Consider the following 13,696-nt stretch of genomic DNA (forward strand, 5'->3'; position numbering starts at 1 on the left):
AAAATTTCGCTACAGAACCCCCTGTCTTGCTTGTGCTTCAGGTAGACGCCGGTTTGCAGCCAGGAAGCGGACAGCAGCAACTTTCAACTAGTTTTGTAGTACTCAAACAACACAGTGAAACAGCATGCATCTTTTGCAGAACTGGAAAAAGTCGACCGTGACAGGATTCGAACCTGCAATCTTCGGATCCGAAGTCCGACGCCTTATCCATTAGGCCACACGGTCACTGGCGCAATGTGCTTCCCCACACACACCTCATTTTCGCCATTTGTACGCTTGCCGGAATGAATTTCCCATCTTTGACGCAATTCTCCAATTTCAGTACTAAAAATGCGAAGCTACTTCTTGCTGTGTCCCATCGCAAGTTACATTCAAGCCCTTATGACGCTGATCAAGCAAGAGGTTGCAAATCAGCTTCAATCGCTTACTGCCATCTCAGTCGGTTGCAGAGGGTACGTCACCCTATGTCATACAATGGCGACTTGCCGCTATTACCAAAGCGGCGGCGGCGCCGACGACAACGACGACGACGACGACAACCGCGAGGGTCTCTACCAGGGGTAGAAAATACATCACAAGAACTAAGTATTTCACGTCGGCATTCTCCAGAGACTGCCAAAAGCAGCAGTTTCTGGTGCCTACTTTAATAGCAGCATTCGCACTATTCATTTGCGAGAGCGTTTCTTAAATACCGCACCCATTCATAATTCTTTTTATTCTTACCGCTTTTTTCGAAAGGGCAAAGGTAGAAGGGGCTGTTACAAAATTCATTTGCCTCCTGTGAGGATCGAACTCACGACCTCTGGTTTACTAGACCAGCGCTCTGCCACTGAGCTAAGGAGGCGCCGCCTAGCGCACTTTTCTGGTACTTTATTCTTATGGACTAGTGAATCGGAGCCCTTCAGCTGGAAACGCACCGCATTAGCGACCATTATTTGTATTTAGTTAGCACAGCTGCTGCTTTCCTACACATCTCACACGATATCGATGTACACCTAAAATTCCAAAACAACACATTTATTTCATTTCAGAGTTACTTTCAGTTTCAAAAACCATTCCTCTGATATTAATACGAAGCTAGGCATCGTCTTAACCCGTTACGTTCATTACGCAAGGCTCACGAGAGGGGCGCAGGTTGCATCCCCGTAGACACAAAATTTTGCGCCCGCCCAGCGTGGGGCTCGAACCCACGACCCTGAGATTAAGAGTCTCATGCTCGACCGACTGAGCTAGCCGGGCCCCACACAACGTGTTACGAGCCATACAGTACTTATGGGACCTGCGACCATCTATGGAAGGTCCTTTTCACTACAGCTTATTTCCTGCTGCCACAAATGAGCTACAATCCTATTCAATGAACAATTGTAACAGATGCCTGTGGCGTAGCTCTTGGGTCCTGAATCAGACGCAGTAGTGCCAACAAAAACTCTCCTGATCGGCACTTTGCCGAAAATTTCGCTACAGAACCCCCTGTCTTGCTTGTGCTTCAGGTAGACGCCGGTTTGCAGCCAGGAAGCGGACAGCAGCAACTTTCAACTAGTTTTGTAGTACTCAAACAACACAGTGAAACAGCATGCATCTTTTGCAGAACTGGAAAAAGTCGACCGTGACAGGATTCGAAACAGCAATCTTCGGAGCCGAAGTCCGACGCCTTATCCATTAGGCCACACGGTCACTGGCGCAATGTGCTTCCCCACACACACCTCATTTTCGCCATTTGTACGCTTGCCGGAATGAATTTCCCATCTTTGACGCAATTCTCCAATTTCAGTACTAAAAATGCGAAGCTACTTCTTGCTGTGTCGCATCGCAAGTTACATTCAAGCCCTTATGACGCTGATCAAGCAAGAGGTTGCAAATCAGCTTCAATCGCTTACTGCCATCTCAGTCGGTTGCAGAGGGTACGTCACCCTATGTCATACAATGGCGACTTGCCGCTATTACCAAAGCGGCGGCGGCGCCGACGACGACGACGACAACCGCGAGGGTCTCTACCAGGGGTAGAAAATACATCACAAGGACTAAGTATTTCACGTCGGCATTCTCCAGAGACTGCCAAAAGCAGCAGTTTCTGGTGCCTACTTTAATAGCAGCATTCGCACTACTCATTTGCGAGAGCATTTCTTAAATACCGCACCCATTCATAATTCTTTTTATTCTTGACCGCTTTTTTCGAAAGGGCAAAGGTAGAAGGGGCTGTTACAAAATTCATTTGCCTCCTGTGAGGATCGAACTCACAACCTCTGGTTTACTAGACCAGCGCTCTGCCACTGAGCTAAGGAGGCGCCGCCTAGCGCACTTTTCTGGTACTTTATTCTTATGGACTAGTGAATCGGAGCCCTTCAGCTGGAAACGCACCGCATTAGCGACCATTATTTGTATTTAGTTAGCACAGCTGCTGCTTTCCTACACATCTCACACGATATCGATGTACACCTAAAATTCCAAAACAACACATTTATTTCATTTCAGAGTTACTTTCAGTTTCGAAAACCATTCCTCTGATATTAATACGAAGCTAGGCATCGTCTTAACCCGTTACGTTCATTACGCAAGGCTCACGAGAGGGGCGCAGGTTGCATCCGCGTAGACACAAAATTTTGCGCCCGCCCAGCGTGGGGCTCGAACCCACGACCCTGAGATTAAGAGTCTCATGCTCGACCGACTGAGCTAGCCGGGCCCCACACAACGTGATACGAGCCATACAGTACTTATGGGACCTGCGACCATCTATGGAAGGTCCTTTTCACTACAGCTTATTTCCTGCTGCCACAAATGAGCTACAATCCTATTCAATGAACAATTGTAACAGATGCCTGTGGCGTAGCTCTTGGGTCCTGAATCAGACGCAGTAGTTCCAACAAAAACTCTCCTGATCGGCACTTTGCCGAAAATTTCGCTACAGAACCCCCTGTCTTGCTTGTGCTTCAGGTAGACGCCGGTTTGCAGCCAGGAAGCGGACAGCAGCAACTTTCAACTAGTTTTGTAGTACTCAAACAACACAGTGAAACAGCATGCATCTTTTGCAGAACTGGAAAAAGTCGACCGTGACAGGATTCGAACCTGCAATCTTCGGATCCGAAGTCCGACGCCTTATCCATTAGGCCACACGGTCACTGGCGCAATGTGCTTCCCCACACACACCTCATTTTCACCATTTGTACGCTTGCCGGAATGAATTTCCCATCTTTGACGCAATTCTCCAATTTCAGTATTAAAAATGCGAAGCTACTTCTTGTTGTGTCCCATCGCAAGTTACATTCAAGCCCTTATGACGCTGATCAAGCAAGAGGTTGCAAATCAGCTTCAATCGCTTACTGCCATCTCAGTCGGTTGCAGAGGGTACGTCACCCTATGTCATACAATGGCGACTTGCCGCTATTACCAAAGCGGCGGCGGCGCCGACGACGACGACGACGACAACCGCGAGGGTCTCTACCAGGGGTAGAAATTACTTCACAAGGACTAAGTATTTCACGTCGGCATTCTCCAGAGACTGCCAAAAGCAGAAGTTTCTGGTGCCTACTTTAATAGCAGCATTCGCACTATTCATTTGCGAGAGCATTTCTTAAATACCGCACCCATTCATAATTCTTTTTATTCTTGACCGCTTTTTTCGAAAGGGCAAAGGTAGAAGGGGCTGTTACAAAATTCATTTGCCTCCTGTGAGGATCGAACTCACAACCTCTGGTTTACTAGACCAGCGCTCTGCCACTGAGCTAAGGAGGCGCCGCCTAGCGCACTTTTCTGGTACTTTATTCTTATGGACTAGTGAATCGGAGCCCTTCAGCTGGAAACGCACCGCATTAGCGACCATTATTTGTATTTAGTTAGCACAGCTGCTGCTTTCCTACACATCTCACACGATATCGATGTACACCTAAAATTCCAAAACAACACATTTATTTCATTTCAGAGTTACTTTCAGTTTCGAAAACCATTCCTCTGATATTAATACGAAGCTAGGCATCGTCTTAACCCGTTACGTTCATTACGCAAGGCTCACGAGAGGGGCGCAGGTTGCATCCGCGTAGACACAAAATTTTGCGCCCGCCCAGCGTGGTTCTCGAACCCACGACCCTGAGATTAAGAGTCTCATGCTCGACCGACTGAGCTAGCCGGGCCCCACACAACGTGATACGAGCCATACAGTACTTATGGGACCTGCGACCATCTATGGAAGGTCCTTTTCACTACAGCTTATTTCCTGCTGCCACAAATGAGCTACAATCCTATTCAATGAACAATTGTAACAGATGCCTGTGGCGTAGCTCTTGGGTCCTGAATCAGACGCAGTAGTTCCAACAAAAACTCTCCTGATCGGCACTTTGCCGAAAATTTCGCTACAGAACCCCCTGTCTTGCTTGTGCTTCAGGTAGACGCCGGTTTGCAGCCAGGAAGCGGACAGCAGCAACTTTCAACTAGTTTTGTAGTACTCAAACAACACAGTGAAACAGCATGCATCTTTTGCAGAACTGGAAAAAGTCGACCGTGACAGGATTCGAACCTGCAATCTTCGGATCCGAAGTCCGACGCCTTATCCATTAGGCCACACGGTCACTGGCGCAATGTGCTTCCCCACACACACCTCATTTTCGCCATTTGTACGCTTGCCGGAATGAATTTCCCATCTTTGACGCAATTCTCCAATTTCAGTACTAAAAATGCGAAGCTACTTATTGCTGTGTCCCATCGCAAGTTACATTCAAGCCCTTATGACGCTGATCAAGCAAGAGGTTGCAAATCAGCTTCAATCGCTTACTGCCATCTCAGTCGGTTGCAGAGGGTACGTCACCCTATGTCATACAATGGCGACTTGCCGCTATTACCAAAGCGGCGGCGGCGCCGACGACGACGACGACAACCGCGAGGGTCTCTACCAGGGGTAGAAAATACATCACAAGGACTAAGTATTTCACGTCGGCATTCTCCAGAGACTGCCAAAAGCAGCAGTTTCTGGTGCCTACTTTAATAGCAGCATTCGCACTATTCATTTGCGAGAGCATTTCTTATATACCGCACCCATTCATAATTCTTTTTATTCTTGACCGCTTTTTTCGAAAGGGCAAAGGTAGAAGGGGCTGTTACAAAATTCATTTGCCTCCTGTGAGGATCGAACTCACAACCTCTGGTTTACTAGACCAGCGCTCTGCCACTGAGCTAAGGAGGCGCCGCCTAGCGCACTTTTCTGGTACTTTATTCTTATGGACTAGTGAATCGGAGCCCTTCAGCTGGAAACGCACCGCATTAGCGACCATTATTTGTATTTAGTTAGCACAGCTGCTGCTTTCCTACACATCTCACACGATATCGATGTACACCTAAAATTCCAAAACAACACATTTATTTCATTTCAGAGTTACTTTCAGTTTCGAAAACCATTCCTCTGATATTAATACGAAGCTAGGCATCGTCTTAACCCGTTACGTTCATTACGCAAGGCTCACGAGAGGGGCGCAGGTTGCATCCGCGTAGACACAAAATTTTGCGCCCGCCCAGCGTGGTTCTCGAACCCACGACCCTGAGATTAAGAGTCTCATGCTCGACCGACTGAGCTAGCCGGGCCCCACACAACGTGATACGAGCCATACAGTACTTATGGGACCTGCGACCATCTATGGAAGGTCCTTTTCACTACAGCTTATTTCCTGCTGCCACAAATGAGCTACAATCCTATTCAATGAACAATTGTAACAGATGCCTGTGGCGTAGCTCTTGGGTCCTGAATCAGACGCAGTAGTTCCAACAAAAACTCTCCTGATCGGCACTTTGCCGAAAATTTCGCTACAGAACCCCCTGTCTTGCTTGTGCTTCAGGTAGACGCCGGTTTGCAGCCAGGAAGCGGACAGCAGCAACTTTCAACTAGTTTTGTAGTACTCAAACAACACAGTGAAACAGCATGCATCTTTTGCAGAACTGGAAAAAGTCGACCGTGACAGGATTCGAACCTGCAATCTTCGGATCCGAAGTCCGACGCCTTATCCATTAGGCCACACGGTCACTGGCGCAATGTGCTTCCCCACACACACCTCATTTTCGCCATTTGTACGCTTGCCGGAATGAATTTCCCATCTTTGACGCAATTCTCCAATTTCAGTACTAAAAATGCGAAGCTACTTATTGCTGTGTCCCATCGCAAGTTACATTCAAGCCCTTATGACGCTGATCAAGCAAGAGGTTGCAAATCAGCTTCAATCGCTTACTGCCATCTCAGTCGGTTGCAGAGGGTACGTCACCCTATGTCATACAATGGCGACTTGCCGCTATTACCAAAGCGGCGGCGGCGCCGACGACGACGACGACAACCGCGAGCGTCTCTACCAGGGGTAGAAAATACATCACAAGGACTAAGTATTTCACGTCGGCATTCTCCAGAGACTGCCAAAAGCAGAAGTTTCTGGTGCCTACTTTAATAGCAGCATTCGCACTATTCATTTGCGAGAGCATTTCTTAAATACCGCACCCATTCATAATTCTTTTTATTCTTGACCGCTTTTTTCGAAAGGGCAAAGGTAGAAGGGGCTGTTACAAAATTCATTTGCCTCCTGTGAGGATCGAACTCACAACCTCTGGTTTACTAGACCAGCGCTCTGCCACTGAGCTAAGGAGGCGCCGCCTAGCGCACTTTTCTGGTACTTTATTCTTATGGACTAGTGAATCGGAGCCCTTCAGCTGGAAACGCACCGCATTAGCGACCATTATTTGTATTTAGTTAGCACAGCTGCTGCTTTCCTACACATCTCACACGATATCGATGTACACCTAAAATTCCAAAACAACACATTTATTTCATTTCAGAGTTACTTTCAGTTTCAAAAACCATTCCTCTGATATTAATACGAAGCTAGGCATCGTCTTAACCCGTTACGTTCATTACGCAAGGCTCACGAGAGGGGCGCAGGTTGCATCCCCGTAGACACAAAATTTTGCGCCCGCCCAGCGTGGGGCTCGAACCCACGACCCTGAGATTAAGAGTCTCATGCTCGACCGACTGAGCTAGCCGGGCCCCACACAACGTGTTACGAGCCATACAGTACTTATGGGACCTGCGACCATCTATGGAAGGTCCTTTTCACTACAGCTTATTTCCTGCTGCCACAAATGAGCTACAATCCTATTCAATGAACAATTGTAACAGATGCCTGTGGCGTAGCTCTTGGGTCCTGAATCAGACGCAGTAGTTCCAACAAAAACTCTCCTGATCGGCACTTTGCCGAAAATTTCGCTACAGAACCCCCTGTCTTGCTTGTGCTTCAGGTAGACGCCGGTTTGCAGCCAGGAAGCGGACAGCAGCAACTTTCAACTAGTTTTGTAGTACTCAAACAACACAGTGAAACAGCATGCATCTTTTGCAGAACTGGAAAAAGTCGACCGTGACAGGATTCGAACCTGCAATCTTCGGATCCGAAGTCCGACGCCTTATCCATTAGGCCACACGGTAACTGGCGCAATGTGCTTCCCCACACACACCTCATTTTCGCCATTTGTACGCTTGCCGGAATGAATTTCCCATCTTTGACGCAATTCTCCAATTTCAGTACTAAAAATGCGAAGCTACTTCTTGCTGTGTCCCATCGCAAGTTACATTCAAGCCCTTATGACGCTGATCAAGCAAGAGGTTGCAAATCAGCTTCAATCGCTTACTGCCATCTCAGTCGGTTGCAGAGGGTACGTCACCCTATGTCATACAATGGCGACTTGCCGCTATTACCAAAGCGGCGGCGGCGCCGACGACGACGACGACAACCGCGAGGGTCTCTACCAGGGGTAGAAAATACATCACAAGGACTAAGTATTTCACGTCGGCATTCTCCAGAGACTGCCAAAAGCAGAAGTTTCTGGTGCCTACTTTAATAGCAGCATTCGCACTATTCATTTGCGAGAGCATTTCTTAAATACCGCACCCATTCATAATTCTTTTTATTCTTGACCGCTTTTTTCGAAAGGGCAAAGGTAGAAGGGGCTATTACAAAATTCATTTGCCTCCTGTGAGGATCGAACTCACACCCTCTGGTTTACTAGACCAGCGCTCTGCCACTGAGCTAAGGAGGCGCCGCCTAGCGCACTTTTCTGGTACTTTATTCTTATGGACTAGTGAATCGGAGCCCTTCAGCTGGAAACGCACCGCATTAGCGACCATTATTTGTATTTAGTTAGCACAGCTGCTGCTTTCCTACACATCTCACACGATATCGATGTACACCTAAAATTCCAAAACAACACATTTATTTCATTTCAGAGTTACTTTCAGTTTCGAAAACCATTCCTCTGATATTAATACGAAGCTAGGCATCGTCTTAACCCGTTACGTTCATTACGCAAGGCTCACGAGAGGGGCGCAGGTTGCATCCGCGTAGACACAAAATTTTGCGCCCGCCCAGCGTGGGGCTCGAACCCACGACCCTGAGATTAAGAGTCTCATGCTCGACCGACTGAGCTAGCCGGGCCCCACACAACGTGATACGAGCCATACAGTACTTATGGGACCTGCGACCATCTATGGAAGGTCCTTTTCACTACAGCTTATTTCCTGCTGCCACAAATGAGCTACAATCCTATTCAATGAACAATTGTAACAGATGCCTGTGGCGTAGCTCTTGGGTCCTGAATCAGACGCAGTAGTTCCAACAAAAACTCTCCTGATCGGCACTTTGCCGAAAATTTCGCTACAGAACCCCCTGTCTTGCTTGTGCTTCAGGTAGACGCCGGTTTGCAGCCAGGAAGCGGACAGCAACAACTTTCAACTAGTTTTGTAGTACTCAAACAACACAGTGAAACAGCATGCATCTTTTGCAGAACTGGAAAAAGTCGACCGTGACAGGATTCGAACCTGCAATCTTCGGATCCGAAGTCCGACGCCTTATCCATTAGGCCACACGGTCACTGGCGCAATGCGCTTCCCCACACACACCTCATTTTCGCCATTTGTACGCTTGCCGGAATGAATTTCCCATCTTTGACGCAATTCTCCAATTTCAGTACTAAAAATGCGAAGCTACTTCTTGCTGTGTCCCATCGCAAGTTACATTCAAGCCCTTATGACGCTGATCAAGCAAGAGGTTGCAAATCAGCTTCAATCGCTTACTGCCATCTCAGTCGGTTGCAGAGGGTACGTCACCCTATGTCATACAATGGCGACTTGCCGCTATTACCAAAGCGGCGGCGGCGCCGACGACGACGACGACAACCGCGAGGGTCTCTACCAGGGGTAGAAAATACATCACAAGGACTAAGTATTTCACGTCGGCATTCTCCAGAGACTGCCAAAAGCAGAAGTTTCTGGTGCCAACTTTAATAGCAGCATTCCCACTATTCATTTGCGAGAGCATTTCTTAAATACCGCACCCATTCATAATTCTTTTTATTCTTGACCGCTTTTTCGAAAGGGCAAAGGTAGAAGGGGCTGTTACAAAATTCATTTGCCTCCTGTGAGGATCGAACTCACAACCTCTGGTTTACTAGACCAGCGCTCTGCCACTGAGCTAAGGAGGCGCCGCCTAGCGCACTTTTCTGGTACTTTATTCTTATGGACTAGTGAATCGGAGCCCTTCAGCTGGAAACGCACCGCATTAGCGACCATTATTTGTATTTAGTTAGCACAGCTGCTGCTTTCCTACACATCTCACACGATATCGATGTACACCTAAAATTCCAAAACAACACATTTATTTCATTTCAGAGTTACTTTCAGTTTCGAAAACCATTCCTCTGATATTAATACGAAGCTAGGCATCGTCTTAACCCGTTACGTTCATTACGCAAGGCTCACGAGAGGGGCGCAGGTTGCATCCGCGTAGACACAAAATTTTGCTCCCGCCCAGCGTGGTTCTCGAACCCACGACCCTGAGATTAAGAGTCTCATGCTCGACCGACTGAGCTAGCCGGGCCCCACACAACGTGATACGAGCCATACAGTACTTATGGGACCTGCGACCATCTATGGAAGGTCCTTTTCACTACAGCTTATTTCCTGCTGCCACAAATGAGCTACAATCCTATTCAATGAACAATTGTAACAGATGCCTGTGGCGTAGCTCTTGGGTCCTGAATCAGACGCAGTAGTTCCAACAAAAACTCTCCTGATCGGCACTTTGCCGAAAATTTCGCTACAGAACCCCCTGTCTTGCTTGTGCTTCAGGTAGACGCCGGTTTGCAGCCAGGAAGCGGACAGCAGCAACTTTCAACTAGTTTTGTAGTACTCAAACAACACAGTGAAACAGCATGCATCTTTTGCAGAACTGGAAAAAGTCGACTGTGACAGGATTCGAACCTGCAATTTTCGGATCCGAAGTCCGACGCCTTATCCATTAGGCCACACGGTCACTGGCGCAATGTGCTTCCCCACACACACCTCATTTTCGCCATTTGTACGCTTGCCGGAATGAATTTCCCATCTTTGACGCAATTCTCCAATTTCAGTACTAAAAATGCGAAGCTACTTCTTGCTGTGTCCCATCGCAAGTTACATTCAAGCCCTTATGACGCTGATCAAGCAAGAGGTTGCAAATCAGCTTCAATCGCTTACTGCCATCTCAGTCGGTTGCAGAGGGTACGTCACCCTATGTCATACAATGGCGACTTGCCGCTATTACCAAAGCGGCGGCGGCGCCGACGACGACGACGACAACCGCGAGCGTCTCTACCAGGGGTAGAAAATACATCACAAGGACTAAGTATTTCACGTCGGCATTCTCCAGAGACTGCCAAAAGCAGAAGTTTCTGGTGCCTACTTTAATAGCAGCATTCGCACTATTCATTTGCGAGAGCATTTCTTAAATACCGCACCCATTCATAATTCTTTTTATTCTTGACCGCTTTTTTCGAAAGGGCAAAGGTAGAAGGGGCTGTTACAAAATTCATTTGCCTCCTGTGAGGATCGAACTCACAACCTCTGGTTTACTAGACCAGCGCTCTGCCACTGAGCTAAGGAGGCGCCGCCTAGCGCACTTTTCTGGTACTTTATTCTTATGGACTAGTGAATCGGAGCCCTTCAGCTGGAAACGCACCGCATTAGCGACCATTATTTGTATTTAGTTAGCACAGCTGCTGCTTTCCTACACATCTCACACGATATCGATGTACACCTAAAATTCCAAAACAACACATTTATTTCATTTCAGAGTTACTTTCAGTTTCGAAAACCATTCCTCTGATATTAATACGAAGCTAGGCATCGTCTTAACCCGTTACGTTCATTACGCAAGGCTCACGAGAGGGGCGCAGGTTGCATCCGCGTAGACACAAAATTTTGCGCCCGCGCAGCGTGGTTCTCGAACCCACGACCCTGAGATTAAGAGTCTCATGCTCGACCGACTGAGCTAGCCGGGCCCCACACAACGTGATACGAGCCATACAGTACTTATGGGACCTGCGACCATCTATGGAAGGTCCTTTTCACTACAGCTTATTTCCTGCTGCCACAAATGAGCTACAATCCTATTCAATGAACAATTGTAACAGATGCCTGTGGCGTAGCTCTTGGGTCCTGAATCAGACGCAGTAGTTCCAACAAAAACTCTCCTGATCGGCACTTTGCCGAAAATTTCGCTACAGAACCCCCTGTCTTGCTTGTGCTTCAGGTAGACGCCGGTTTGCAGCCAGGAAGCGGACAGCAGCAACTTTCAACTAGTTTTGTAGTACTCAAACAACACAGTGAAACAGCATGCATCTTTTGCAGAACTGGAAAAAGTCGACCGTGACAGGATTCGAACCTGCAATCTTCGGATCCGAAGTCCGACGCCTTATCCATTAGGCCACACGGTCACTGGCGCAATGTGCTTCCCCACACACACCTCATTTTCGCCATTTGTACGCTTGCCGGAATGAATTTCCCATCTTTGACGCAATTCTCCAATTTCAGTACTAAAAATGCGAAGCTACTTATTGCTGTGTCCCATCGCAAGTTACATTCAAGCCCTTATGACGCTGATCAAGCAAGAGGTTGCAAATCAGCTTCAATCGCTTACTGCCATCTCAGTCGGTTGCAGAGGGTACGTCACCCTATGTCATACAATGGCGACTTGCCGCTATTACCAAAGCGGCGGCGGCGCCGACGACGACGACGACGACAACCGCGAGGGTCTCTACCAGGGGTAGAAAATACATCACAAGGACTAAGTATTTCACGTCGGCATTCTCCAGAGACTGCCAAAAGCAGCAGTTTCTGGTGCCTACTTTAATAGCAGCATTCGCACTATTCATTTGCGAGAGCATTTCTTATATACCGCACCCATTCATAATTCTTTTTATTCTTGACCGCTTTTTTCGAAAGGGCAAAGGTAGAAGGGGCTGTTACAAAATTCATTTGCCTCCTGTGAGGATCGAACTCACAACCTCTGGTTTACTAGACCAGCGCTCTGCCACTGAGCTAAGGAGGCGCCGCCTAGCGCACTTTTCTGGTACTTTATTCTTATGGACTAGTGAATCGGAGCCCTTCAGCTGGAAACGCACCGCATTAGCGACCATTATTTGTATTTAGTTAGCACAGCTGCTGCTTTCCTACACATCTCACACGATATCGATGTACACCTAAAATTCCAAAACAACACATTTATTTCATTTCAGAGTTACTTTCAGTTTCGAAAACCATTCCTCTGATATTAATACGAAGCTAGGCATCGTCTTAACCCGTTACGTTCATTACGCAAGGCTCACGAGAGGGGCGCAGGTTGCATCCGCGTAGACACAAAATTTTGCGCCCGCCCAGCGTGGTTCTCGAACCCACGACCCTGAGATTAAGAGTCTCATGCTCGACCGACTGAGCTAGCCGGGCCCCACACAACGTGATACGAGCCATACAGTACTTATGGGACCTGCGACCATCTATGGAAGGTCCTTTTCACTACAGCTTATTTCCTGCTGCCACAAATGAGCTACAATCCTATTCAATGAACAATTGTAACAGATGCCTGTGGCGTAGCTCTTGGGTCCTGAATCAGACGCAGTAGTTCCAACAAAAACTCTCCTGATCGGCACTTTGCCGAAAATTTCGCTACAGAACCCCCTGTCTTGCTTGTGCTTCAGGTAGACGCCGGTTTGCAGCCAGGAAGCGGACAGCAGCAACTTTCAACTAGTTTTGTAGTACTCAAACAACACAGTGAAACAGCATGCATCTTTTGCAGAACTGGAAAAAGTCGACCGTGACAGGATTCGAACCTGCAATCTTCGGATCCGAAGTCCGACGCCTTATCCATTAGGCCACACGGTCACTGGCGCAATGTGCTTCCCCACACACACCTCATTTTCGCCATTTGTACGCTTGCCGGAATGAATTTCCCATCTTTGACGCAATTCTCCAATTTCAGTACTAAAAATGCGAAGCTACTTATTGCTGTGTCCCATCGCAAGTTACATTCAAGCCCTTATGACGCTGATCAAGCAAGAGGTTGCAAATCAGCTTCAATCGCTTACTGCCATCTCAGTCGGTTGCAGAGGGTACGTCACCCTATGTCATACAATGGCGACTTGCCGCTATTACCAAAGCGGCGGCGGCGCCGACGACGACGACGACAACCGCGAGGGTCTCTACCAGGGGTAGAAAATACATCACAAGGACTAAGTATTTCACGTCGGCATTCTCCAGAGACTGCCAAAAGCAGAAGTTTCTGGTGCCTACTTTAATAGCAGCATTCGCACTATTCATTTGCGAGAGCATTTCTTAAATACCGCACCCATTCATAATTCTTTTTATTCTTGA

General features: G+C 47.7%; 27 non-coding genes across 27 annotated transcripts; all 27 read right to left on the reverse strand.

Annotated features, from left to right (window-relative positions):
- Window positions 1-152: 152 nt before the first annotated feature.
- On the reverse strand, window positions 153-225 carry Trnar-ucg (transfer RNA arginine (anticodon UCG)). Its single transcript has one exon. It is a non-coding gene; the product is annotated as a tRNA-Arg (tRNA).
- Window positions 226-772: 547 nt separating this feature from the next.
- Window positions 773-844, reverse strand: Trnat-agu (transfer RNA threonine (anticodon AGU)). Its single transcript has one exon. It is a non-coding gene; the product is annotated as a tRNA-Thr (tRNA).
- A 322-nt stretch (window positions 845-1,166) lies between these two features.
- Trnak-cuu (transfer RNA lysine (anticodon CUU)) lies at window positions 1,167-1,239 on the reverse strand. Its single transcript has one exon. It is a non-coding gene; the product is annotated as a tRNA-Lys (tRNA).
- Window positions 1,240-2,213: 974 nt separating this feature from the next.
- Window positions 2,214-2,285, reverse strand: Trnat-agu (transfer RNA threonine (anticodon AGU)). Its single transcript has one exon. It is a non-coding gene; the product is annotated as a tRNA-Thr (tRNA).
- Window positions 2,286-2,607: 322 nt separating this feature from the next.
- Window positions 2,608-2,680, reverse strand: Trnak-cuu (transfer RNA lysine (anticodon CUU)). Its single transcript has one exon. It is a non-coding gene; the product is annotated as a tRNA-Lys (tRNA).
- A 362-nt stretch (window positions 2,681-3,042) lies between these two features.
- Window positions 3,043-3,115, reverse strand: Trnar-ucg (transfer RNA arginine (anticodon UCG)). Its single transcript has one exon. It is a non-coding gene; the product is annotated as a tRNA-Arg (tRNA).
- Window positions 3,116-3,657: 542 nt separating this feature from the next.
- Trnat-agu (transfer RNA threonine (anticodon AGU)) lies at window positions 3,658-3,729 on the reverse strand. Its single transcript has one exon. It is a non-coding gene; the product is annotated as a tRNA-Thr (tRNA).
- A 322-nt stretch (window positions 3,730-4,051) lies between these two features.
- Window positions 4,052-4,124, reverse strand: Trnak-cuu (transfer RNA lysine (anticodon CUU)). The gene has a single exon. It is a non-coding gene; the product is annotated as a tRNA-Lys (tRNA).
- Window positions 4,125-4,486: 362 nt separating this feature from the next.
- On the reverse strand, window positions 4,487-4,559 carry Trnar-ucg (transfer RNA arginine (anticodon UCG)). Its single transcript has one exon. It is a non-coding gene; the product is annotated as a tRNA-Arg (tRNA).
- Window positions 4,560-5,098: 539 nt separating this feature from the next.
- Window positions 5,099-5,170, reverse strand: Trnat-agu (transfer RNA threonine (anticodon AGU)). Its single transcript has one exon. It is a non-coding gene; the product is annotated as a tRNA-Thr (tRNA).
- A 322-nt stretch (window positions 5,171-5,492) lies between these two features.
- On the reverse strand, window positions 5,493-5,565 carry Trnak-cuu (transfer RNA lysine (anticodon CUU)). The gene has a single exon. It is a non-coding gene; the product is annotated as a tRNA-Lys (tRNA).
- A 362-nt stretch (window positions 5,566-5,927) lies between these two features.
- On the reverse strand, window positions 5,928-6,000 carry Trnar-ucg (transfer RNA arginine (anticodon UCG)). Its single transcript has one exon. It is a non-coding gene; the product is annotated as a tRNA-Arg (tRNA).
- Window positions 6,001-6,539: 539 nt separating this feature from the next.
- Window positions 6,540-6,611, reverse strand: Trnat-agu (transfer RNA threonine (anticodon AGU)). The gene has a single exon. It is a non-coding gene; the product is annotated as a tRNA-Thr (tRNA).
- A 322-nt stretch (window positions 6,612-6,933) lies between these two features.
- On the reverse strand, window positions 6,934-7,006 carry Trnak-cuu (transfer RNA lysine (anticodon CUU)). The gene has a single exon. It is a non-coding gene; the product is annotated as a tRNA-Lys (tRNA).
- A 362-nt stretch (window positions 7,007-7,368) lies between these two features.
- Window positions 7,369-7,441, reverse strand: Trnar-ucg (transfer RNA arginine (anticodon UCG)). Its single transcript has one exon. It is a non-coding gene; the product is annotated as a tRNA-Arg (tRNA).
- A 539-nt stretch (window positions 7,442-7,980) lies between these two features.
- On the reverse strand, window positions 7,981-8,052 carry Trnat-agu (transfer RNA threonine (anticodon AGU)). The gene has a single exon. It is a non-coding gene; the product is annotated as a tRNA-Thr (tRNA).
- Window positions 8,053-8,374: 322 nt separating this feature from the next.
- On the reverse strand, window positions 8,375-8,447 carry Trnak-cuu (transfer RNA lysine (anticodon CUU)). The gene has a single exon. It is a non-coding gene; the product is annotated as a tRNA-Lys (tRNA).
- Window positions 8,448-8,809: 362 nt separating this feature from the next.
- Window positions 8,810-8,882, reverse strand: Trnar-ucg (transfer RNA arginine (anticodon UCG)). The gene has a single exon. It is a non-coding gene; the product is annotated as a tRNA-Arg (tRNA).
- Window positions 8,883-9,420: 538 nt separating this feature from the next.
- Trnat-agu (transfer RNA threonine (anticodon AGU)) lies at window positions 9,421-9,492 on the reverse strand. The gene has a single exon. It is a non-coding gene; the product is annotated as a tRNA-Thr (tRNA).
- A 322-nt stretch (window positions 9,493-9,814) lies between these two features.
- On the reverse strand, window positions 9,815-9,887 carry Trnak-cuu (transfer RNA lysine (anticodon CUU)). Its single transcript has one exon. It is a non-coding gene; the product is annotated as a tRNA-Lys (tRNA).
- Window positions 9,888-10,249: 362 nt separating this feature from the next.
- On the reverse strand, window positions 10,250-10,322 carry Trnar-ucg (transfer RNA arginine (anticodon UCG)). The gene has a single exon. It is a non-coding gene; the product is annotated as a tRNA-Arg (tRNA).
- Window positions 10,323-10,861: 539 nt separating this feature from the next.
- On the reverse strand, window positions 10,862-10,933 carry Trnat-agu (transfer RNA threonine (anticodon AGU)). Its single transcript has one exon. It is a non-coding gene; the product is annotated as a tRNA-Thr (tRNA).
- A 322-nt stretch (window positions 10,934-11,255) lies between these two features.
- Trnak-cuu (transfer RNA lysine (anticodon CUU)) lies at window positions 11,256-11,328 on the reverse strand. Its single transcript has one exon. It is a non-coding gene; the product is annotated as a tRNA-Lys (tRNA).
- A 362-nt stretch (window positions 11,329-11,690) lies between these two features.
- Window positions 11,691-11,763, reverse strand: Trnar-ucg (transfer RNA arginine (anticodon UCG)). Its single transcript has one exon. It is a non-coding gene; the product is annotated as a tRNA-Arg (tRNA).
- Window positions 11,764-12,305: 542 nt separating this feature from the next.
- Window positions 12,306-12,377, reverse strand: Trnat-agu (transfer RNA threonine (anticodon AGU)). Its single transcript has one exon. It is a non-coding gene; the product is annotated as a tRNA-Thr (tRNA).
- Window positions 12,378-12,699: 322 nt separating this feature from the next.
- Trnak-cuu (transfer RNA lysine (anticodon CUU)) lies at window positions 12,700-12,772 on the reverse strand. The gene has a single exon. It is a non-coding gene; the product is annotated as a tRNA-Lys (tRNA).
- Window positions 12,773-13,134: 362 nt separating this feature from the next.
- Window positions 13,135-13,207, reverse strand: Trnar-ucg (transfer RNA arginine (anticodon UCG)). Its single transcript has one exon. It is a non-coding gene; the product is annotated as a tRNA-Arg (tRNA).
- Window positions 13,208-13,696: the final 489 nt, after the last annotated feature.

This window comes from Schistocerca serialis, chromosome 7 (assembly GCF_023864345.2).
Source record: "Schistocerca serialis cubense isolate TAMUIC-IGC-003099 chromosome 7, iqSchSeri2.2, whole genome shotgun sequence".
Lineage (NCBI taxonomy): Eukaryota > Metazoa > Arthropoda > Insecta > Orthoptera > Acrididae > Schistocerca > Schistocerca serialis.